Below are 13032 nucleotides of genomic sequence, written 5' to 3' on the forward strand. Positions count from 1 at the left end.
GTATCAGCCCTCCCCTCTCCTCTCCCCTCCCCCTCAGACAGACTGTATCAGCCCCTCCTCCTCTCCCTCATCACTCCCCCCAGACAGACTGTATCAGCCCTCTCCTCTCTCCTCCTCATCACTCCCTCAGACAGACTGTAATCAGCCCTCTCCCCTCTCCTCATCACTCCCCTCAGACAGACGGGGTATCAGCGCCCTCTCCCTCTCCTCACCACTCCCCTCAGACAGACGGTATCAGCCCTCTCTCTCTCCTCATCACTCCCTCAGACAGACTGTATCAGCCCTCTCCTCATCACTCCTCAGACAGACTGTATCAGCCCTCTCCTCATCACTCCCCCAGACAGACGGTATCAGCCTCTCCTCTTCCCTCATCACTCCCCCTCAGACAGACTGTATCAGCCCTCTCCCCTCTCCTCATCACTCCCCTCAGACAGACTGTATCAGCCCCTCTCCTGGCCTGGTTCATTATGAATCATCTTAAACTCCTCTGTCTGTCCTCCTCTGTTTCTCCTCCTTGATAGGAAAAGACAGCCTATCTAATAAACATAAATATATCTAACTATTCTGGGTCTCTGTATTAATATCTAGAAGAAATAGATCCTTTCTAAAAAAGTTATCATAATCCTCTCCACGCAAAGGACTTAGTGACTGTGTCCCAAATAGCACCTATTCTCACAGAATTGACTACTTTTAACTAGAGACCCATGGGGCCCATGGTTAAAGTAGTGTACTATATAGGGAATAGGGTGCTATTTGGGATACAGTCAGTGTTCAGTTGTGGTATCAGAGTGGTGGTAGGCCCAAACCCTAAACAATAAAGAGTAAAAACAAAACAGACAGACTAACTCCCTCTTTCGGAGGAGAGGAGTAATCAAACAGACTAACCCCTCTTTCAGGAGGAGAGGAGTATTCAAACAGACTAACCCTCTTTTTCAGGAGGAGAGAGTAATCAAACAGACTAACCCCCTCTTTCCAGGAGGAGAGGAGTAATCAAACAGACTAACCCCTCTTTCAGGAGGAGAGGAGTATTCAAACAGACTAACCCCTCTTTCAGGAGGAGAGGAGTAACCAAACAGACTAACCCCTCTTTCAGGAGGAGAGGAGTATTCAAACAGACTAACCCCTCTTTCAGGAGGAGAGGAGTATTCAAACAGACTAACCCCTCTTTCAGAAGGAGAGGAGTAATCAAACAGACTAACCCCTCTTTCAGAAGGAGTGGAGAGGAGTAATCAAACAGACTAACCCCCTCTTTCAGGAGGAGAGGAGTAATCAAACAGACTAACCCCCTCTTTCAGGAGGAGAGAGTAATCAAACAGACTAACCCCTCTTTCAGGAGGGAGTATTCAAACAGTCTAACCCCTCTTTCAGGAGGAGAGGAGTAATCAAACAGACAAAACCCTCTTTCAGGAGGAGGAGTAATCAAACAGACTAACCCCTCTTTCGGAGGAGAGGAGTAATCAAACAGACTAACCCCTCTTTCAGGAGGAGGAGTAATCAAACAGACTAACCCCTCTTTCAGGAGGAGGAGAGGAGTAATCAAACAGACTAACCCCTCTTTCAGGAGGAGAGGAGTAATCAAACAGACTAACCCCTCTTTCAGAAGGAGGAGAGGAGTAATCAAACAGACTAACCCCTCTTTCAGGAGGAGGAGAGGAGTAATCAAACAGACTAACCCCACTTTCAGGAGGAGGAGAGGAGTAATCAAACAGACTAACCCCTCTTTCAGAAGGAGGAGGAGTAATCAAACAGACTAACCCCTCTTTCAGGAGGAGGAGAGGAGTAATCAAACAGACTAACCCCTCTTTCAGAAGGAGGAGGAGTAATCAAACAGACTAACCCCTCTTTTCAGGAGGAGGAGAGAGTAATCAAACAGACTAACCCCTCTTTCCAGAAGGAGGAGAGGAGTAATCAAACAGACTAACCCCTCTTTCAGGAGGAGGAGAGGAGTAATCAAACAGACTAACCCCTCTTTCAGAAGGGAGGAGGAGTAATCAAATCAGTCTAACCCCTCTTTCAGGAGGAGGAGAGGAGTAATCAAACAGACTAACCCCTCTTTCAGGAGGAGAGGAGAGGAGTAATCAAACAGACTAACCCCTCTTTCAGGAGGAGAGGAGTAATCAAACAGACTAACCCCTCTTTCAGGAGGAGAGGAGTATTCAAACAGTCTAACCCCTCTTTCAGGAGGAGAGGAGTAATCAAACAGACTAACCCCTCTTTCAGGAGGAGGAGTAATCAAACAGACTAACCCCTCTTTCAGGAGGAGAGGAGTAATCAAACAGACTAACCCCTCTTTCAGGAGGAGGAGTAATCAAACAGACTTAACCCCTCTTTCAGGAGGAGGAGAGGAGTGATCAAACAGACTAACCCCTCTTTCAGAAGGAGGAGGAGTAATCAAACAGACTAACCCCTCTTTCAGGAGGAGGAGAGGAGTAATCAAACAGACTAACCCCTCTTTCAGGAGGAGGAGAGGAGTAATCAAACAGACTAACCCCTTTTTCAGGAGGAGAGGAGTAATCAAACAGACTAACCCCTCTTTCAGAAGGAGGAGAGGAGTAATCAAACAGACTAACCCCTCTTTCAGGAGGAGAGGAGTAATCAAACAGACTAACCCCTCTTTCAGGAGGAGGAGTAATCAAACAGACTAACCCTCTTTCAGAAGGAGAGGAGTAATCAAACAGACTAACCCCTCTTTCAGAAGGAGGAGAGGAGTAATCAAACAGACTAACCCCTCTTTCAGGAGGAGAGGAGTAATCAAACAGACTAACCCCTCTTTTCAGGAGGAGAGGGAAGTAATCAAACAGACTAACCCCTCTTTCAGGAGGAGAGGAGTATTCAAACAGTCTAACCCCTCTTTCAGGAGGAGAGGAGTAATCAAACAGACTAACCCCTCTTTCAGGAGGAGGAGTAATCAAACAGACTAACCCCTCTTTCAGGAGGAGAGGAGTAATCAAACAGACTAACCCCTCTTTCAGGAGGAGGAGTAATCAAACAGACTAACCCCTCTTTCAGGAGGAGGAGAGGAGTAATCAAACAGACTAACCCCTCTTTCAGAAGGAGGAGGAGTAATCAAACAGACTAACCCCTCTTTCAGGAGGAGGAGAGGAGTAATCAAACAGACTAACCCCTCTTTCAGGAGGAGGAGAGGAGTAATCAAACAGACTAACCCCTCTTTCAGGAGGAGAGGAGTATTCAAACAGTCTAACCCCTCTTTCAGAAGGAGGAGAGGAGTAATCAAACAGACTAACCCCTCTTTCAGGAGCAGGAGAAATCAAACAGACTAACCCCTCTTTCAGGAGGAGAGGAGTAATCAAACAGACTAACCCCTCTTTCAGGAGGAGGAGAGGAGTAATCAAACAGACTAACCCCTCTTTCAGGAGGAGAGGAGTATTCAAACAGACTAACCCCTCTTTCAGAAGGAGGAGAGGAGTAATCAAACAGACTAACCCCTCTTTCATGAGGAGGAGAGGAGTAATCAAACAGACTAACCCTCTTTTCAGGAGGAGAGAGAGGAGTAATCAAACAGACTAACCCCCTCTTTCAGGAGGAGGAGAGAAGTAATCAAACAGACTAACCACTCTTTTCAGAAGGAGGAGAGGGAGTAATCAAACAGACTAACCCCCTCTTTCAGGAGGAGGAGAGGAGTAATCAAACAGACTAACCCCCTCTTTCAGGGAGAGGAGATGAGTAATCAAACAGACTAACCCCTCTTTCAGGAGGAGAGGAGTAATCAAACAGACTAACCCCTCTTTCAGAAGGAGGAGAGGAGTAATCAAACAGACTAACCCCTCTTTCAGAAGGAGAGGAGTAATCAAACAGACTAACCCCCTCTTTCAGGAGGAGAGGAGTAATCAAACAGACTAACCCCTCTTTCAGGAGGAGAGGAGTAATCAAACAGACTAACCCTCTTTCAGGAGGAGAGGAGTAATCAAACAGACTAACCCCTCTTTCAGGAGGAGAGGAGTAATCAAACAGACTAACCCCTCTTTCAGAAGGAGGAGAGGAGTAATCAAACAGACTAACCCCACTTCACGAGGAGGAGAGGAGTAATCAAACAGACTAACCCTCTTTCAGGAGAGAGAGGAGTAATCAAACAGACTAACCCTCTTTCAGGAGGAGAGGAGTAACCAAACAGACTAACCCCTCTTTCAGAATGAGAGGAACATTGAGTGATACATCAGAACGATACCCTCTTCAGACAAAAGCGACGGAGGAGAACGAGAGAGAGAGAGAGATGGAGAGGTTAGGATGAAGGAGGGAGCAGAGAGGAGAGGGGTAAAAGGAAGGAAGCAGAAAGGGAGGAGAGGGGTACAGAGGACCTTCAAGGAGGGGAGCGGAGGAGTGGAGGAGCGAGGGATCATTAGCTTTCATCCCTGGCGCAGGTGACCAGCGTGGGAAGACTGACAAGCACCCCTCTCTCTCCTTCTAGCTCTGCCTCACTTTCTCTCTCTCTCTCTCTGTAACAAGGAGAATAGATGTTCTATTAAGGAACCAAGACATCTAGTGCACTATGTAGGGAATAGGGTGCTATTTGGAACTCATCCAGTGAGCCTGAGACACAGATGCTGTAGGCGTGAGTACTATACACAAACACACACACTGCAGTCGTAAGCTTGTTCTCAGGAGCCCCCTCCTTACTCCTTATTAAACACAAGTGGCTGTGGAGAAGGGCATCTGGTACACACGGCTGAATGTGAAGGGGGTTTCTTTTTTGGGGGGGCCTACATGGGTACAAGGGGTGTGTGTGTGTGGAGCATATGGGGGAAATGAGGCAACAGGCAACATCCCCTCCAGTGACAAACACGCATGCTTTCAGAATGCAGATCCAGCCATCTACTCAGACACACAAACTTGTGACTTGGCATTGTGTGTGTATCAGACAGCCATTCTCCTCTCAGATCTACATCCATTAGGACAGAAACACAAATCGGCCATTCCAACCATCAATTTATGCAATTCTGCGTGTCACAGACATTGAGCTACTGTTAAACCAACCCGCACACAGATCTAAGATTAGCTTCTTCCCCCAAACCTTTACTTTAATCATTAGATACTAACTTAAGCACAGATCTAGGATCAGCTGGCCCCTCCCCAATACCCAACCTTAAGTTAGTATCTAATGGTTAACCACAGATCTAGGGATCAGCTGGCCCCCTCCCAATACCTAACCTTAAGTTAGTATCTAATGGTTAACCACAGATCTAGGATCAGCTGGCCCCTCCCCAATACCCAACCTTAAGTTAGTATCTAATGGTTAACCACAGATCTAGGATCAGCTGGCCCCTCCCCAATACCCAACCTTAAGTTAGTATCTAATGGTTAACCACAGATCTAGGATCAGCTGGCCCCTCCCCAATACCCAACCTTAAGTTAGTATCTAATGGTTAACCACAGATCTAGGATCAGCTGGCCCCTCCCCAGACCATTCAGAGGTTGCGTTAATGCAGAATTCTGTGTTTTTTTCCCCTCGCAGAAAATATGATAAAAACGCAGAGAAAATATATTGCTGTGTTTTGTAAACAGATCTAAAATGCTTCTATTGAAACGTCTGTTCGGCTTCAGATGCACTTCTCCACTCGGAGGAGAAATCTTTGCTCTCGTCGTCAGACCAATCAAATTCCCGCATTCAGGAAGGGGCATCCTATCAGCAGACAGCGCCCTGGCTGATGTCCATCTCCCTCCGGTGTGGTCTTCCTCCAATAGCAAGTTACAATGCAAGATTAACTTCACGCAACACATTAGAATGCAGCTGGCTACACTCTTTCTAATGCGACAAACATTAGAAATCTGATGGCCATGCAGCATCTTTGCAAGAAATACCTTGGGTCTTTCATTGGAAGATAATTTACTATGTGTGGCTGTCAGCCAAATAGTGTTGCACTTCTGTTGTCATCTGATGAAAATGAAGCCATTTCCTGCTGAATGTTTTGCATGAATCTAGTTGGACGTCCCTCATTACTATATTGAAGCAAACACTTTCAATATAAAAGCGTGGTGAAATTGTTTAAAATGCAGATGTTTTTATTGTCTGCGTTTAGAAAATTCAGATTTTTGAAAGCTAATCCAAGTCCTGCCATTAGATACTACCTCAGCCACAGATCTAGGATCAGCTTGCCTCTCCCCAAACCCTAACCAAAGGGGGATGAACCACCAAACTGACAGTACTGGTGGGGAGGATGAAGCTTCCTGACATGATGACGCTAGAAACTGCTCTCTTCTGTCTACCTCTCTTTTCCATCCCCCACCCTGCTGTCATCATGTCTCTCAGCTCTCCTCTCCCCCACCTGTCCTCTCCCCCATCTGTCCTCTCTCCTCTCCCCCCACCTGTCCTCTCCCCCCACCTGTCCTCTTCCCCATCTGTCCTCTCTCCTCTCCCCACCTGTCCTCTCCCCCACCTGTCCTCTTCCCCATCTGTCCTCTCTCCTCTCCCCCACCTGTCCTCTCCCCCACCTGTCCTCTTCTCCATCTGTCCTCTCTCCTCTCCCCCACCTGTCCTCTCTCCCCACCTGTCCTCTTTCATACCTCTCTCCTCTCTCCCACCTCTCTCCTCTCCCCCACCTGTCCTCTCCCGACCTCTCCTCTCTCCCCCCACCTCTCCCCACCTCACCTCTCTCCCCCACGTTCTTTCTCCTCTTGTCCGGAGCGCTCTCTCTCTCGCTCTCTCTGTAGGCCTGTCTGTGTGTGTGTTGTCCTCCCCACTTCACATACACACACAGCTTATTGTGAATAGTGCTACACTGTGTGTGTGTGTGTTAGTGTGTTCTAACTTTGACACCCACTCTCCCAGACAGGTATTTCCAGTCCCAGCGTACCGTTCACTGCCGCTCAGCACACACACACACACCTGAACACTGCTGCAACGTAAAACGCTCACACAGTCACCATCATTTCATCATTTAATATGACCAAAATGAGGTGGTGTCTGTGTGCTGGGGAGTTAGCTGTCCAGTCTAGAGGGGGAAACACTCCCCAGGTCCTGTTCACTATAGATCTGAAACTCTATATAGTCAAACAGTGTTTTCTGGTTCAGTGCACGGGCCACTGTGTGAAAGGGGTTTTAACATGCACTCTTCCATATAGCCTAGTTACTATAACAACAACAACAACGCCGCCCCCCCCCCCGAAGACAACAGACTTAAACGGAGGAAGTAACCTGAACTTGTCCAATTAGAATAGCTTGTTTCCGTAGCAAAAATGTTTTTGTGCGGTATGCACTAATATAATATAATAATAATAATATGCCATTTAGCAGACGCTTTTATCCAAAGCGACTTACAGTCGTGTGTGCATACATTTTTGTGTATGGGTGGTCCCGGGGATCGAACCCACTACCTTGGCGTTACAAGTGCCGTGCTCTACCAGCTGAGCTACAGAGGACCACCATTAGTGAGGACTTCCCTCACTAATGAACGCAAAACCTAGTAAAACAGAATGCAACGTTCTGTTCAGTTCCAAACCTAGCTAAACTGAAACTAACGGAGTTCAACAACCACAGTCAATTATTAACTCTGGAGAAAAGAGATGAAAACAATAAAGCACATTGAATGAAAAACGATAGATGAATCTACCCTCTTATCTAAATATAGGTAAATATCCAGACAAGTTGTATGTGCCATTCTGGTTGATGAGGTGACAGAATCTACAGGTCATTGAATGACATCCACCCCACCACCACCACCACTACTACCCAGTACCATTGTATTCTTCCTGGTAGTTACAGGCCTCCTACTCAGTGAAGTCTAGTTGGTTTCTGTTACAATATAAAATGCCATTTAGAACACGATTTTATCCAAAGCCACGCGGGCATACATTTTACGTATGGGGGTGGCCCCGGGAATCAAACCCACAACCCTGGTGTTGCAAGCGCCACGCTCTACCAACTGAGCTACACATGACCACAGTTATGTAGTAGGTCACACACAGTCAGACAAAGGTGATTATTACTAGAAGAAAGACTAAATCCAGGCCTACATGCCATTGTACTACAGCCATGGGATCATTGTATTGTGCCACTACTTGTGTCCAGTATAGTAGCATTGTATCACCTTGTTCATCTGTAATAGCTATTGCAAAATGGGATGACTCTTCTGACCTGTTTAACCCACGGACAGACAGACAGACAGAGGCGGCGGAAGGACAGAGACGGAGACAGAGAGAGGAACAGGCGGAGAGAGAGAGAGAGAGGAACAGCCTATAGAGTTAATCTCAGTGCATCGTGGCAGCATCATGCACAAAGCTAAACTGCTTGTTCCATGTAACTACTATGTAATAACCATCTAGCTGCTGCTCTGTGGCAGCACATAACAGAGCCTACTTAATTAGAATAGACCTCATGTGCAGTCACACACACATTACCATGCCAACCTGATACAGCTGCCTGCCCGCCCGCCTGCCCCCCCACCCCCTCTCCCTTTCAGGAGCAGATCCTTAGTGCATTAAACCAGCTTGAGTTCTCCGTCTCTCCTCGCTGCCTCTGTCTCCGCCTGGGTATTCTCTGACAAACCCAAGAGCAGACACACACTGTTGTGTTCCCTATCCCAGAAACAGACTGCCTCTCACTGCCTAAATGCATTAGACACACATACACACTGCCTCCGGACACTAGAGCAGACACACACTGTTGTGTTCCCTATCCCAGAAACAGACTGCCTCTCACTGCCTAAATGCATTAGACACACATACACACTGCCTCCGGACACTAGAGCAGACACACACTGTTGTGTTCCCTATCCCCAGAAACAGACTGCCTCTCCTGCCTAAATGCATTAGACACACATACACACTGCCTCCGGACACTAGAGCAGACACACACTGTTGTGTACCCTATCCCAGAAACAGACTGCTCTCTCACTGCCTAAATGCATTAGACACACATACACACTGCCTCCGGACACTAGAGCAGACACACACTGTTGTGTTCCCTATCCCCAGAAACAGACTGCCTCTCACTGCCTAAATGCATTAGACACACATACACACTGCCTCCGGACACTAGAGCAGACACACACTGTTGTGTTCCCTATCCCCAGAAACAGACTGCCTCTCACTGCCTAAATGCATTAGACACACATACACACTGCCTCCGGACACTAGAGCAGACACACACTGTTGTATTCCTATCCCAGAAACAGACTGCCTCTCACTGCCTAAATGCATTAGACACACATACACACTGCCTCCGGACACTAGAGCAGACACACACTGTTGTGTTCCTATCCCAGAAACAGACTGCCTCTCACTGCCTAAATGAGACACACATACACACTGCCTCCGGACACTAGAGCAGACACACACTGTTGTGTTCCCTATCCCCAGAAACAGACTGCCTCTCACTGCCTAAATGCATTAGACACACATACACACTGCCTCCGGACACTAGAGCAGACACACACTGTTGTGTACCCTATCCCAGAAACAGACTGCCTCTCACTGCCTAAATGCATTAGACACACATACACACTGCCTCCGGACACTAGAGCAGACACACACTGTTGTGTTCCCTATCCCCAGAAAACAGACTGCTCTCTCACTGCCTAAATGCATTAGACACACATACACACTGCCTCCGGACACTAGAGCAGACACACACTGTTGTGTTCCCTATCCCCAGAAACAGACTGCCTCTCACTGCCTAAATGCATTAGACACACATACACACTGCCTCCGGACACTAGAGCAGACACACACTGTTGTGTTCCCTATCCCCAGAAACAGACTGCCTCTCACTGCCTAAATGCATTAGCACACACATACACACTGCCTCCGGACACTAGAGCAGACACACACTGTTGTGTACCCTATCCCCAGAAACAGACTGCCTCTCACTGCCTAAATGCATTAGACACACATACACACTGCCTCCCGGACACTAGAGCAGACACACACTGTTGTGTTCCCTATCCCAGAAACAGACTGCCTCTCACTGCCTAAATGCATTAGACACACATACACACTGCCTCCGGACACTAGAGCAGACACACACTGTTGTGTTCCCTATCCCAGAAACAGACTGCCTCTCACTGCCTAAATGCATTAGACACACACACACTGCCTCCGGACACTAGAGCAGACACACACTGTTGTGTACCTATCCCCAGAAACAGACTGCCTCTCACTGCCTAAATGCATTAGACACACATACACACTGCCTCCGGACACTAGAGCAGACACACACTGTTGTGTTCCCTATCCCAGAAACAGACTGCCTCTCACTGCCTAAATGCATTAGACACACATACACACTGCCTCCGGACACTAGAGCAGACACACACTGTTGTGTTCCCTATCCCAGAAACAGACTGCCTCTCACTGCCTAAATGCATTAGACACACATACACACTGCCTCCGGACACTAGAGCAGACACACACTGTTGTGTTCCCTATCCCAGAAACAGACTGCCTCTCACTGCCTAAATGCATTAGACACACATACACACTGCCTCCGGACACTAGAGCAGACACACACTGTTGTGTTCCCTATCCCCAGAAACAGACTGCCTCTCACTGCCTAAATGCATTAGACACACATACACACTGCCTCCGGACACTAGAGCAGACACACACTGTTGTGTTCCCTATCCCAGAAACAGACTGCTCTCACTGCCTAAATGCATTAGACACACATACACACTGCCTCCGGACACTAGAGCAGACACACACTGTTGTGTTCCCTATCCCAGAAACAGACTGCCTCTCACTGCCTAAATGCATTGAGACACACATACACACTGCCTCCGGACACTCAGAGCAGACACACACTGTTGTGTTCCTATCCCCAGAAACAGACTGCCTCTCACTGCCTAAATGCATTAGACACACATACACACTGCCTCCGGACCCAAGAGCAGACACACACTGTTGTGTTTCCTATCCCAGAAACAGACTGCCTCTCACTGCCTAAATGCATTAGACACACACACACTGCCTCCGGACACTAGAGCAGAGGCTACAACAAGAAAACCTAGAGCAGTTTCCCTAGCCTGTCGGGTCAAGGGTAGCCTACACATTACATTTACATTTTAGTCATTTAGCAGACGCTCTTATCCAGGGCGACTGACAGTTAGTGAGTGCATATGAGAGAACGCTTACCTGCAGCCGAGATGCGATGTGCTCCAGGCGGTCCCGACTGCCTCTGAGCACCAGGGGAGACGTTAGATCCTGGGGCTCCAATGCTGTGCTGCTCCGTGTGGTGGCTGTGAGCTCCAAGCGGTGCGCACCCCGAGTCGTGGTGCTGCTGTTGATGTTGTTGCTGGCTATGGTGGTAATTGTTGTTAGGTCCAGTTCCCCCGTTGGCATTAATCCCGGGGCCGGTCGCACCGTACTGCTGGTAGAATCCAGACCGAGAACGCGATCGAGTCCTGGGGGGCTCCATGGCTATTTGATAGGGGTGGTGATGGAAGAAAGATGAGGCGAGGGGGGACGTGGGTGGGGATTGTGGAGGGAGAACCGTTGGAGTTGGAAGAACGGAGCGGCAGAAATCCCCTAAGCGCCGCTGGTCTGGCTGTAGCTGGCTACTAGTCCTCCCTGCCCCCCTCGGCACCCCGTATTCTGTTAGCTCCTGCGACTCGTGCTACTGCCCCCGCACCATCACATAAATTACCCCCTTTCGGTACAGGCTCCGGGGTGGAGGGCAGTCGGGAGAAAATACGGGGTTCCTGAGTCGTCAGTTGACCCGTGGCTGCGATTGGCATTTCCTTTTGGGGGTTTCCTCGCTTTCTTTTCTATCGTTCTGTTTTCCCCGTTTCCTCACTAGAAAATCTCTTCCTTTCTAAAAAAATAAATAAAAATAAAACAACTTTAGAAAATACAGTTGATGACTGGATGGAAATTTGAAAAAAATAACGTTAGCTAACTAAACAGCCTACACAACAACAACCAGTTTTAAAAGGCTACCCATAGAAAGCAGATTATTTGATTAGGTAAAAAATACGTTAATGTCGTTGGTTATAACTACTTAGCTTTCAAATGTCAAACTATTTTGTGACATAGCTTTGTTTACGCTTTCAGGAAACTCCAAACCATGTCCTTCTGTCTCGATTCCCAGTACTCATGGATCACAAGACATAAGAAAACTGAGCTCGTCCCTTTTCACTGAAACACTAAAAATATAACTCTTCCAACTTCCACTTTAGAAATACTATTTTTTTGTAAACTACAGCGGTTCAATGTTTTCTAGGAATGGACTCAAACTTAGTTTATTCAGCTAGCTAACTAGGTACAGTATACTTCCGTGAAAACCGCCCAGAGCACCGTATCCTATAACGCCATAGCTAACTAGCATGCTAGCTTCCAATAACACACGGTTTAGCACCAATACTCGGTTACAACAAACTACCAGCACTGTGTTAACACACTAAACAGATCATTCGTGTCCGTGTCTAACGTTGTGTACAGTTTTGGGATTAGTTTTGACAGTTTGAGTGAGTACGTCGTCAACTTATTCAGCCAGTTAGTTAGCCAGCTAGCATATTAGTTAGCCATCGCTCTCTGTCAACGAACCAAACGAACCGAACCACACAGAGAAAACCAAGCTAACGTTAACTAGTCACCCATGTCTTGAATTCCCTTTAAACGACTCTGGTTACCAGTATGTAAAAAAAAAAAGTAGCCTATAAACGTACCCTTAGTAGCTACTGTTAGCTAGTTAAGTGTAAAGCTAGCTCCTGAATCAATTTAGCTAGTTCGCGTCTGTCCCAGCGGAGAGAAAGCGTTTCCCAAACGCAGAACCCCCGGTCATGGCTAGAAGGGATCCAGCTTTCGCCCCTGACTGAATAAAAAGTGGTGAACCTCAAATTTCAAAGAAAAAACACAACATACATTTAATACGAGCTAAAAGCGGGATCCACCTCTTCGTTCGACGTTGAGAAAATACCAGTTTGTCCCATTATACCATGTTTTTTTTTTCCTCAGTCACCTACCTTTAATACACTCCCCGTTCTCTACTGTACTCCCAAACTGCGATCTGTCGATAATATTTGGAGCCGTGTGGTGTGTGTATATGGTGGCGTGTGTTCGCTCGATGTCAGCGTGAAATGT

At 47.4% G+C, this 13032-nt stretch overlaps 1 pseudogene; it reads right to left on the reverse strand.

Moving 5' to 3' along the window:
* LOC123486912 overlaps positions 1–11408 on the reverse strand; it is a 48372-nt pseudogene extending 36964 nt beyond the window's left edge.
* Between the last annotated feature and the right edge of the window lie 1624 nt (positions 11409–13032).

Source organism: Coregonus clupeaformis, unplaced genomic scaffold (genome assembly GCF_020615455.1).
Source record: "Coregonus clupeaformis isolate EN_2021a unplaced genomic scaffold, ASM2061545v1 scaf1343, whole genome shotgun sequence".
In the NCBI taxonomy this organism is placed as follows: Eukaryota; Metazoa; Chordata; class Actinopteri; order Salmoniformes; family Salmonidae; genus Coregonus; species Coregonus clupeaformis.